The sequence below is a fragment of the Bidens hawaiensis genome, unplaced genomic scaffold (genome assembly GCF_021521415.1).
Source record: "Bidens hawaiensis isolate Kalapana, Puna unplaced genomic scaffold, B.hawaiensis_p1.1 tig00007257_1, whole genome shotgun sequence".
NCBI classification, from domain to species: domain Eukaryota; kingdom Viridiplantae; phylum Streptophyta; class Magnoliopsida; order Asterales; family Asteraceae; genus Bidens; species Bidens hawaiensis.
In genome coordinates, this window is record NW_027491501.1 from 588,217 (window position 1) to 601,203 (window position 12,987).

Consider the following 12,987-nt stretch of genomic DNA (forward strand, 5'->3'; position numbering starts at 1 on the left):
TAAATACAAAGCTAAATCTCCTATAGTTGTGGAGATGATATCAATATTAATCATATTTATATAAGTATGATTTGTATAATTATCGTCCATTAGAATTGAACATGGTATATGTTAAAATATTAGTTAAAGAATCACGTTACTCTTACGTAGATATTGTGACTTTTAATAGCTCACCCTTAACTAAGGCGTTGTGGTTTAACTAAAAATCAATTGTTTCGTAATTATTGTTTTCAGTTTTAATTTAAATTGATTTTTTTATTAAAAAATAATATTTTTATCATCACCATCATTGTCATTGGACTCCTAATTCAACCATAGATGTTCTGCTAAATCCGATCGAAGATTTAAATGTGTGTTCATGTGTCGTATGTTCGTCAGAATACCTAGTTTCTCATCGTCATTTAGTTGTTTAGTCGGCGATTTGACATCAATGTAATGGCCTTGAAAAATGGATTTGTCTGAGTCCTCAAATATCATATTATATAAAATAATGCAGTTATAAATAATGTTTCTTAATCTTTTCTTTTGTTGTATATGTGTTGGTCGAGCAATGATACTCCATTTCTTTAATACCTCGACTGACCGTTCGATATCCTTTCTTGCCGATTTGTGTTTTTTTCTTGAAATATATACGTTAATCATCATCCCAGCATGAAAAACTACTCACCAATGTAGACCACTCTGGATAAATACCATCGACTAGATAATATTTGTAAACTTAGGGGCTGTTTGTTTACATCTGAATGAAACCATTCAGATGCAAACATCTGATTCATTCAGACTGTTTGGTTTCAAACAGAAAAACATCTGAATGGTTAAAATTATGTCTGAATCATTCAGACTTGTTGTTGCTGCTAAATGGGACAGAGGCTCATTCAGATCTGACTCATTCAGATCTGAATGAACCAAACAGCCCCTAGTCTACATCATTTGTATTGGATGCCTCAAATACAACTTTGTATGTTTTCAAACACATGATGTTTGTATAACAACAAGATCACTGTTTTCGTCAGCCATACCAAAATGTGCATATCAAATCTAAAGATCATATGATGCAACTGCTTCAAGTATTAGCGATTGAGCCTGATGATCACCCCAATGATGACCTTTCCACCTATTGGAAAGACGGCCCACTCCTAGTGTGTGCGATCAAGGTTACCAAATATCTCGGGAAAATCGTGTTCTTGTGATGAACCTCATATATATTTTGTGTCTTTGAAGGTTAGATTCTCAAATATCTTTTTCTATAGGGATCAATAACACTTACTAGTAAAAATAGTAATGATAATGCATTCACACAAACATTGAAGACTTTCTTTGGACACCTTAGTCCGGCATCTTTAACTACTTGTTTGTTGTGTCGCTTGAAGTGTCGTATACCAGCTGACAAATTGCGACCATGCATATTTGCAAATCAGAAAGTCCTAGTTTATGTCTAGTATCCTTCTTTTGTTGTATTGATGACCCAACCAGAACACAAGTTTTTTTATTACAATGTTGTCTTTTATCATTTGATTTGAATCGACTAACCTGAATACTTTAACACCGAGTTTATATTGATGTGAGTGTCGAGAAAAACTAACAACAAATAAATATATAAATAAACAAATAAAAATTAAGCTCCGCCTGCTGTCACCTTAGCAGCATGTCACCATTTAAACTATTTACATACTAAATAAAAAGATCTAGTAAAATCAACTCATAGCAAAATCATCATCTTTACTAGTCACACCTTATATAATTTGTTTAATAAAATTAGTTGCTAGATTTTCTTAGTTTATTTTATAAATTAGAAAGAAAAAAAAAGGTAACTTTTATAATCTGTTTGGGTATACTTAAGGATTAAATCCAAAAATAGATTCACGTGACCCAATAAAAATCCTCAAATATAGGATTGACTAGTATGAAAGTGTTAGAAATTTGATCCCCATCACTATCATCAACTACCAAATTACTGTTTTTACTTTTGACACGTTGAAAAAGTTGTTCCTAAACGCAAGCTATTGAAAACGCTAACCTTGACACGGTTTCTTAAAGTCGATATTGATTATTAACACTAATCCAAGTGCGCACAGATTAGAGTCTTGCACCATCTTTCTTGCAAATGCAAAGTTGAATTCGTCAAGAGCACATGATTAATAAAATTTAAAGAATCAATAATTTACGGGCCAAAATGCAAGGAATAATAGGTGTATAGCTGTGTAAGCAAAGTTAGATTAAGCTTTAGGTTTAAGTAGATTAGTATTAGATTTCATATTTTCAAATTCAAGATAGGATGATGATAAATTTTATTTGGACCAAGTAAAATAAATAAACCTGGAAATAGATCAATCTGAATCGGATATTATTTGAGTTAGGCTATGATTACTTGGCCCATAAGTAATGAGAAGAAACGTTTTAACATTTTGGAATCATGTGTCAGCTTAAAAATTTGATTCATATGGTAATTGACAGTTTTAGATTAGTCACTGAGTACATAAACGTCTTAACTGATAGAATTAAATGGCCATTGTCATTGGAATAAAAGTAGATTAAAATTGGGATTGCCTCGAATCGAAATCAATCATCTAGAGCAGCCATACAATGATTTTCCCCAATTTTACTTATTTTTCATTATATCTTCTTTTCAATATTTCATTTTATGTAAAAATGTGAGTCTTAATCAATATACGTATATTTAGAAAGTCGATTTAATTATTATGTTTTTTCAAAAATTTTCTTGGCTTGTGAAGTTTAAACTTACCCTATAAAAGAGAGTATGACGAAAAAAAAAATCTTGTCATAATCTAGTTAAGTCAAATCAATTTTTCTAATTCGATTTTCTTTCAAACTCATTCATTTTCGAAAACTCAATTCAAGAAAATCGATTCAAATAACAACAAAAAAACTCCAAAATTCACTATACTCAAAAGAGTCCTTTTACAGGTTGAGACTAAGTATTTGATAAATTAATTATGGAATTTAAGAACTGGTAAATCAAAACGAAATTATTGTTGATGGAAAGCTCTTTTTGTTTGCTTAACCAATAAACCCTCCTAGTGGTAGGAACCCATCTTTCAAACTAAATAATTACGTGTAAGTAAGTATTCAAAAATAAAATACAAATATTACGAAATATATTTAATTTAATGAAGTGGCTTGAAAGAACAAAGTTATATTAATTCAAGATAACATTTTGATCACATCATCTTTGCTTGAAAGCCATGATGAAAAATATGAAAACTATTGAAATAATTGTATAATTAAATTCAAGCCGTGACTGGATTACTATCTTGGAATCTTGATTAGTGACTAATAATGGACAAAATACTCCACATCCTTACCAACACCACCAAACACCAAATCCATTTGGACCATATACCATTATCCACTATAACACCGATCATCACGCTTTAATACTTTATATGTATTCTTAGGTTTCGTGATGGTTTTGAGTGGGTTGATATATTTATCCATAAACATGTGGTTGGATTTTGATGCTTAATGAGAAAAATTATCATATAAAAGATCCACTGATCCATATATAAGATGATAGTTCCTAATATAATGGGAGCGTGGAACAAATGACGGACCTAGAAGTTTATTTCATGGGAGTCGGAACTTTATTGAGGGGGTCGGGCCTTATTAAAAGGAGGATAATCAAACTAAATTTCATAATCGAGAAAAGTACATTAAATGTTATTATAAATGCAAAACGATAATATAATATATTTAAAGTTCTCTAAAAGTTTTTATTTTATGAAATCTAGTTATAACATCATCTTTCTCTACAGAGTGGTGAGGGGTCACTGGGTCACGCAAACAAAAATCATAAGGCACCGTCGAAGTGATGGTTGCCGGCGATCTAAAATCAGAAGGTGCCGCGGGGGTTGTTAAAAGAAGGTATTACACGATATCTAATAAATTGTGTTTAGGGTAAAGTTAAAATACAAAGGACAATAAAAATGAAAAGGGTAAGAAGGAATATAATCCATTGATCTTAGATTTGGATGGTGGAGATTAATTCAAGAATAAAAATTAAATAAAAATAGATGAAAATGGCATGAAGGTAATAACCCACTTATGAAGACTTTCTCTCTCCACATGCAAGACACATGTTAATTCCCCCATCATTTTAAAATGTCTATAACTTTTTCATAAGACATTTTTTTTAATTTTTTTTTATCATAATAACAAGCGTTTTTTTATGTTTAATATGAATATCATATTGTTATATAAAAATAAAAAAAAATTTGGTGGGTTTTTTTATATTGTGTTATTTGGTTGTCCATTGTGTTTTTAATTGGGTTTTTCTATGCATTGTGTTATAAATTTTGGTTATTGTGTTTTTCAATTGATACTCATATTAAACATAAAAATTAACACAAAGATTACGTCATTGTGTCTTTCGTGCGCCATTGTGTCTTTGAGAATGTGTCTTTATACTTATCTTTATGCTTTAGTCATTGTGTTCAATATTCACTTAATTTGAGAAAAATGGTATTATGTTGTTTGTGTATTACGTTCAAGGCATTGTGTAATATATAGATTTCATTGTGTTTTATATTTCAAGACATTGTATTATATGTATTTACCATTGTGTCTTACGTTTCAGGCCATTGTGTTATATTATTTACCATTGTCTTACGTTTCTGGCCATTGTGTTACATTTATTTACCATTGTGTCTTACGTTTCATGTCATTGTGTTATATTATTTACCATTATGTCTTACGTTTCTGGCCTATTTACCATTATGTCTTACGTTTCAGGCCATTGTGTTATATTATTTATCATTGTGTCTTACGTTTTTGGCCATTGTGTTATACGTATTTACCATTGTGTCTTACGTTTCACGCCTTTGTGTTATATTATTTACCATTATGTCTTACGTTTATGGCCATTGTGTTATATGTATCTACCATTGTGTCTTACGTTTCAGGCCATTGTGTTATATTTATTTACCATTGTGTCTTACGTTTCTGGCCATTGTGTTATATGTATTTACCATTGTGTCTTATGTTTCAGGTCATTGTGTTATATGTATTTACCATTGTGTCTTACGTTTCAGGCCATTGTGTTGTTATATGTATTCATTATTGTGTTTTACGTTTCAGGTTATTGTGTAATATGTATTCATCATTGTGTTTTATGTATTAGATAATTTGTTGGTATTTTTCATTATATATATATATACTATTACACAACGGTGTTATTAGTATTTAAAAAAACACAATGATTAGATGAAAGACACAATGGCGAAAAAATACAATAACAAATACAAAGACACAATGACGAAAAAAGACACAATGGTACGCAAAAAGACACAATGGCGTAAATTACTTTTTATTATTATATAACAAAATTATACTCATATTAAAGGTAAAAAATGCTTGTTATTATGGTGAATTTTATTTTTTAAAAAAATATCATATGAAAAGGTTATAGACGTTTAAAAATGATGGGGGAATCAACATGTGACTTACATGTGGAGAGAGAAAATGTGTAATATTACTTTTATACCCTTTTTTCTTTAGTCCATACTTGACACATGTCAATTAATTATGGCTTCTAATCGTTCTCATTTTTGTTCCCCTTTGTAGAATAATTTGACCCGTGTGTTTAAAGGTAAAGTTATACGTATTATAATTGTGTTGGATTCATACGCCCGAGTTTTCTTATCTATACTATATATAATGCATGAAACATGGGCAAATTAAGACTCCAATATTTTAAGTAATTCACAACTTGTAAAGCTTAAGGTACACCTTCTATAGCATGTAAGATAGGGACAAACTTGTCCATTAGAAAATATACATGAAAAAAGTTACAACATTGCCCCCTTATCTTTACTCAACTTTTGTAAATTTAAATTACAACTTTGAACCTTCATCTTTACCTATGTATTATTTTTTATTTTAATTGTAACCAACTTCCCACCAACGATTTTCCAATGGCTGTAACTTTTTCATATGTTAATACATTTTTTTAAAAATTACACCATAAAAACGAGCATTTTATTGTCTTTAATTTGGGTATGGTATTGTTAAAGTTTTTTTCAATTAAAAAAATTAACATGTTACATATAGGCGTTCACAATTCAGTTTTAACGAATTATAAGTTAAATGGTGAGCTAAACCATTGGTTTGATTTTTTTTTATTGAAAACGAAAACTAAAGCGTCGAAAATTTAAACTGAATCGTTACTAATGGTTTGGTTTCGCGCATTGAGTTTCACTAATAAGTTTACAGTCCGATTCGGTTTTATATGGCCTATTTTTTGTATAAACTGTAAACCGAACTGTTTTATATGGTTTGAACATTCAGAAACCAGCTAATCAAAAGTGGCAATTGGTTTAAACGTTTTCAAGATTTCAAACGAACTTCGAACATCCGTAATTGTTACATGATTACTAGGATTTTGGTTTCCCGCAGCATCGCGCGGGCACCCGTCTAGTAAAATAATATATAGATTACAAAATATGTTTTTATTTATTTCTTGGCCAGCTTCACACCATAAACTGAACCGTAACGGTCTAATGGGCCATTTTATCTCAGTTTAAACTATTTTTGAACAGAATTTATTATTGTTTGCTTAAAGCTATAAAACACCTTTTCCATCATAGTATCATACAAGATATTAGATATGTAATATGTTCAATCTCTAGATGGTCAGCATTGGTGTCACGTGCAGAATAAGACTGAGGCAACGTGTCAAGATTCTAACATTCTTGTACTTGACTCTATGACCACATATGACGTATTTGTATGTTTTTTAGAATAAGTTTAAATTACCAGCTTAATTTTATTTAATCAATATATCATTAATTTATCATATAACCCTTAATTAAACCATAAAGTACTAATGCTATAAGAAGTACTAATGAATTAAACTATTAAAATCACTATTGAACTATGATAGTATGATGGTATTAAAAATGTATAAGCTAACTAAATTTTCTATCATAACATTTTAAAGGGTGTCTGTCCAACGCAAACGACGATCTATTGAAGTATATCAGTTAATCTATACTGATCTCATGTGAGAGTTTTTCGATGACGGTTCGCGTGGTTAAAAAGAAAATGTATAATTTCAACTGAAATGATACACTAAGAGGTTATTGTTACAATTTGTGTGGTTATATCAAAACATCCTAAAGAAGTAGATGAAAAGAGGAATTCACATTTCATACATATAGCATATTTAGTTATTTACAAATAGATAGTTGGGTAAAATTTGTAAATAAATAACGGTGTCCATGGGAGTTTCCAACATGAGAAATACATTTTCATGTAGAGAATAAGAATAATGGAGGTTGAGAGGCCAAATGACTATTTTGTCAAAGATAAATAACAGGGCGGTTAATTTTAATAAGTGCTTATATTTAATTGCTTAAAGGAGGTCGTCAACACTATACAACAACAACACTCATACCCAATATTTCTCACAGATAGCTTAAGCTATTAGTAGAGTCGGGAAAGAATGGGATGTAGACAAACCTTACCTCTATCTCTAAGGATAGAGAGGTTGCTTTCGACGAGACCCCCAACTCAAAAGTAAATAGATAAACAAATAAAATAAAATAAAATAAATAAAATTATACAAGATAAAATAAAAGAATAGCAGTAAATAATAAACTAAAACAATATGATTTTAGTACGTTTCAAGTAACATTTCATTTTAGATAGACTAACACAATACTAAGGTAAACTTTACAACAACAACAAAGGCCATAACAAGAAATAACCCCTCCTCCTAAAGGTCGTTAATCTTAATTCTACGTCTCCATGAACTCTTGTCCTCAATCATGTCCTCAGAGAGGTGCAAGTCTAGCAAATCACGCATAATCCTCTCATCCTAATTCAATTTGGGTCTACCTCTACCCCCCCTTCCCCTCTATAATAAGAGTTTCCACTGATCTAACGGGGAGCTGTTGTCTGCCTCCTCTTTGCATGTCCAAATCATCTCAGTCAGTCTTTCCTTATCTGATATACTAGTCACCCCTAGTTTTCCTAAAAAACCTCGTTTCTTATTCGGTCTAACCTTGTGTGCTCATGCATCAACCTTGGCATCCTCATCTCTGCTGCCTCCAACTTACGCATGTGTGTCTTCTTGATGCCTAACAATTTGTTCCGTATAGCATCGCAGGTCTAATCGCAACCCTATAAAACTTTCCCTTTAATCTAGTTGGAAACCTCTTGTCACACAGTACCTCTGTGGCAACTCTCCATTTACACCATCCTTCTTAGACACGATGTGCTACATCACTATCTAGAACACGCTTGAACACGATGTGCTACATCACTATATAATGGAATAGAATTTTGAAGAATTAGCTGAAGAAACACTAACCGGACCCCGGGCAAGTTACTGGTAACCTGGGGGTTAGATAGATGTTTCCCACGAGGGGTTAGACCCTGAGAAGATGGTTCTTCTGATAACCTGCAAAACAGACACCGTGAGCTTGTCACTGAGAAGGGGGGGGGGGGGTTCCTCCTTGTGACCACCCTCCGGCGTGAGAATCAGACTAGATTGCTCTTTAAATATAAGTGTATATTAAGAGATTGCTAGAGCAGATATCAGGTATAATATGATGATATAAGATAAGATATGATGGTCATACCATTTGTGGTATTTATAGCCGAAGGTAGGTTTCCAAGGAGGTGTGGCCGGCTGCAACAGTGTTCCTGTTCCACCAACAGTGGCCTACGCACGTGCCCTGCTAGTAGTTGGTGGGTAGGCAGCGGCTGATAGTGACCAGGCCTGCTGTGTACTATTCCTTTTCCACCAACTGCCGGCTACGCACGTGGTATGGCAGTAGTTGGTGAGTAGGCAGCGGCTAATAGTGACACAGTACAGGAGCATGCTGCTCGCCATACTGTGTCAGTAAGTTGTCGTCTCTTTAGTCAGATCTTTTTCCCATACCTCGTCAGGTACAGTACAGAAGATCTTCCCGTATCGTACGGACTGGCTTATTTGGGCGGGAGTATTCCCCCTCCTGCCCTTGTGCGGGATTGTTCCCGGCTTTGCTCATTCCTTCAGGTGACACTGAGTGATTGAGAGCTAAGTGCCTTGTGCGTGTAGCCTTGCTGCGCGGGTGGCCTTCCCTGATGGCTTGTATCCGAGGCTGCGGGGACAGGCGGAGTCCTTCACCATTGGGAGGCATTTCCTGCGGGACCAGCTTGCGTACTGCGCGTAAGGACGTCACGTCTCTGAGCATGGTTGGTCCTGCGGATCCAGTTGGTTTCTGCGCAGACGTTCCTCTTCAAGGTGAGTCTTGCGGGTCCAACTGGGCTCTGCTGGGACCTACCTCTTCAAGTCCCCCCAGTCCAATGTTCTTCTCATGAGTGTTTAATAAAGTGAGGTGAACTTTTGGACTTAAGCAAAGGGTTTTTGAAAAGGGTTTTTTAAGGTTTTCCATGGGGATTCCTCCCGCGGAAGTCCTTGTCACTTGCAGAAATTCCCGAGTTTCCTGCTTGGTCTTTGGGTATGATGCGCGCAGGTCTGTAACCTCCTCGCAAGTCAGGAGCGTTGAGTCCCACTTGTGTGGATTCTCCATGAGGTTTTGGTAGTTTTGAACATAGTGATCAATTATGTTAAAACCACCAATTCCATCCTGGAGCTTCAAACAACGTAGTTCTCGACGTTCCCGCTATGCGGGGATGTTATTTCCGTTTCCGCAAGCATTGCCCAGAAGATCCTTCTTGGTTTCAATTCCCAGCGGAGCGCTAGGTATGTGAAGGGTTTTGCCTTAACACTGTACCTGCGCTCGTCTTACGGTTACTTTACTTCCAAGGTATTCCTGGCGTCAATTCCCTGCGGGTGCTAGGTATGTGAAGGGTTTTGCCTTTACATTGTACCCGCACCCGTCTTATAGTTACTTGGTTGCCGAGGTACTTGGCTTCAATTCCCTGCGGGTGCTAGGTATGTGAAGGGTTTTGCCTTAACACTGTACCCGCATCCGTCTTACGGTTACTTGTTCGCCAAGGTTTTCTTGGCTTCAATTCCCTGCGGGTGCTAGGTATGTGAAGGGTTTTCCCTCATTCTGTACCCGCATCCGTCTTACGGTTACTTGTTCGCCAAGGTTTTCTTGGCTTCAATTCTCTGCGGGTGCTAGGTATGTGAAGGGTTTTGCCTTAACACTGTACCCGCATCCGTCTTACGGTTACTTGTTTGCCAAGGTTTTCTTGGCTTCAATTCCCTGCGGGTGCTAGGTATGTGAAGGGTTTTGCCTTAACACTGTACCCGCATCCGTCTTACGGTTACTTGTTTGCCAAGGTAAGGGGTATTTTCCCGCCTACTTTTTGATCTTTTTGAATTTTGAATTTTGAAATTCGAAGAGTTGGTGGAAAGAAGAACAGTCCAAAACTCTGAAACGTCGTGCGACGGTTTCTTCTGACTGTATCAGATCGTGCAGGAAGTTATGGTGACGTGACAGTACATGGTCATTCCAGACGCTTTTTCAGGCGCGTGGGTGCGATTTTTCGGGCGCGTGGCCGCGAAATTAATGGTATGCGTCCTGTCAACAGCTGTTGCCAGCTTGCTTTTTGCCACGTGTCATAGTTTCATTGCACCTTCGTTTTCTCTCTCTTCCGCATTAATTTCATCGCATTAATTGCGATTAGTATATAAAGGGGTAGAGGGCTCTTTGTAATCCACACTTTCACTCTTCTCTTCATCTTCTTTGCGATTTCCGGCGAATACTCACCTTTTCAGGCAAGCATTCTCCCGAAATCGTTTTCTTCTTCTTTTACAAGATGTCTCGTGATCTCGAATCTGCAGTCGATGACAAGAGTACTGCTGGCGAGTGCCAGTGTGCTCTGCCTGGCGATCTGTATCGGTACGTCGTCAGGAAGTTCATGCTCGAGTCTCTCGAGCCTGAGTTTCCTGAACCCCACCACACGGTGTACGATGCCCCCAGAGGCAAGATCGGGGTATATGCTGCATTCTTTGTCTATGGGAATCTTAGGTTCCCATTGACAAAGTTTGTTTACCGTGTCCTTGAGAGGCATGGTGTTCATTTGACCGAGTTTCACCCCATGGCGATCGCCAAGATTCGCCACTTCGAGTGGGTGTGCCGGATTTTGGGCGTTGAGCCCTATGTTGACCGCCTGATGACCTTCTATACTTGGAGGTGCATCCAGGGGTGGTACACATTGACAACCCGGATTAAGGGTTTAAAGATCTGCGCGACCGAGCGCAGTCTTCGCTCGTGGAAGCGGGAGTTCTTCTTCATATCCGCTCGCGCCATCCCCATTGCCATGAAGTTTAAGAATGGGCAAGCTCTCCCAAGCCTTCACGCCTCCAGCTACCAGGAGGCGGAATGGTTCTCGAAGATATCTCGGGTCCAATCTCCGGTTTACCGGTTTGCGGAGTCCGGGATGGTGATGCTGGGGATGAGCCGGGTGTGGAAGGCTGCCGATGCGCAAAAGATCCCAATCGTCCTCGAATACGGTTCGAACTCTGTTCCTTACGGTATGCTTTCATTCTTTTTGTTGATTTAGAATTTCTTCTAACTTTTTTCCTGTTTATTTCAGAGGGGAACGACTTGCAGTCGCTCCTGAACCCGCGGGAGGCTGACGGTCCCGCACGGATGGGTACTCGCGCTCTAGATGAGAACGAGTTGCCCATCCTAGAACAAACGGCAGATCGGTTCGTGGAGGTTTATCCGCTAGGCCATGAGATCCTTAGCGCCCGTCGGCCAGGTAAGGCGCTCTTCGACCCTCGACCCCTCAATGTTGAAACCTCGGCTGGAATTACTCTAATCGTATGTTCTGATGAGGAATCCGCAGATGGTCCTCCGTTGGTGCGGAAGAAGAAGGCTGCCGGCGGGAAGGGGAAGGAGAAGGTGGCCTCCACAGCCGATCCAGCGCCTCGGTCTGACTCGGAGACCGAGAGCGAAGAGGTGGCGGGGAATCCCGGTGGTGACAAGATCACCATTCCGGAGGCTGTGACAACTGTCACCGAAGAGCCCAGGATGACAACGGTGACCGGCGTGAAGAGGCCGGCTCCATCGGGTTCATCCCCGCCCGTCCGTACTTTCAGGCTCAAGAAAACCCGTAAGTACAAATTTCCTTTAGCTTTTATCTTCATAGCTTAATATCATTTAACACTTATCTTCTTTGTGCAGGCATGGATGTTGACGCATTCCAGGGTGGAGCGCAGAGTGGTACCTCCCCGCCAATGACGGTAGGCTTGGTCAGCCTACCTGAGGCGTCGACCCAGGCGCCTGCGCCTGCTTCCGCTGGTTCAGTTGCTCACTCCTTTGAGCCGACTGTTCCAGCTGAGATGACGTCACCGCCGGCTGTGAGTGCGATTTTTACTGCATCTTACACTGAGCCGGCGGTTACTATTGCTGCGGATTCCGCGGCGGCGACCGCGGCGGCTGCTACCATGCCCCCGTCATCGGCAAAGACGGCCGATCCATCAGGTACGCATGGGGCTTCTCGCCAATCTCTGCCACCTTCCCATCTGCCTGACCTCTTGGATGGATTTCCCTTGGGTTCAGGTGATGGGTTCGGCGGCTATCGGCCTGTAATTGACCCTACAGGTGCGTAGGGTTCTTTTGGCCCTTTTTATATATTTTTTCCTTATCATCTTTTCCTAACTGCTTTGTGTTTTTGCAGTGTCGGATTCCAATGAAGTGTATGTTCCACGATGGAACATTCGCCGAGGAACAACCCTTCGTACCCCTGTGGAGTGCGTGGAATGGGCTCGTCACGCTGCTCCCAGTGGTGCGTTGGGGGAAGCCATGGCTAGCTACCAGGAGGGTAGGCTTAGCAATGAGCTTCGGGTTCTCCTGTCCCGGATGCAGCCGCGCGTCGAGCTGCTTTGTCGTGAAAACGACAAGTTAAAAGCAGCTCGCGTTAAGGAAGTAGCTCAGGCGCGGGCTGTCCGGGAGGAGAACCAAAAACTTACCGCAGTGGCTGCGGAGAAGGAGAAGGCCTTCAAGGCCCTCGAGGTTGAAGTTCAGGCACGACTCGAGGCCCGTTCCAAGGCTGCCCAAGCTG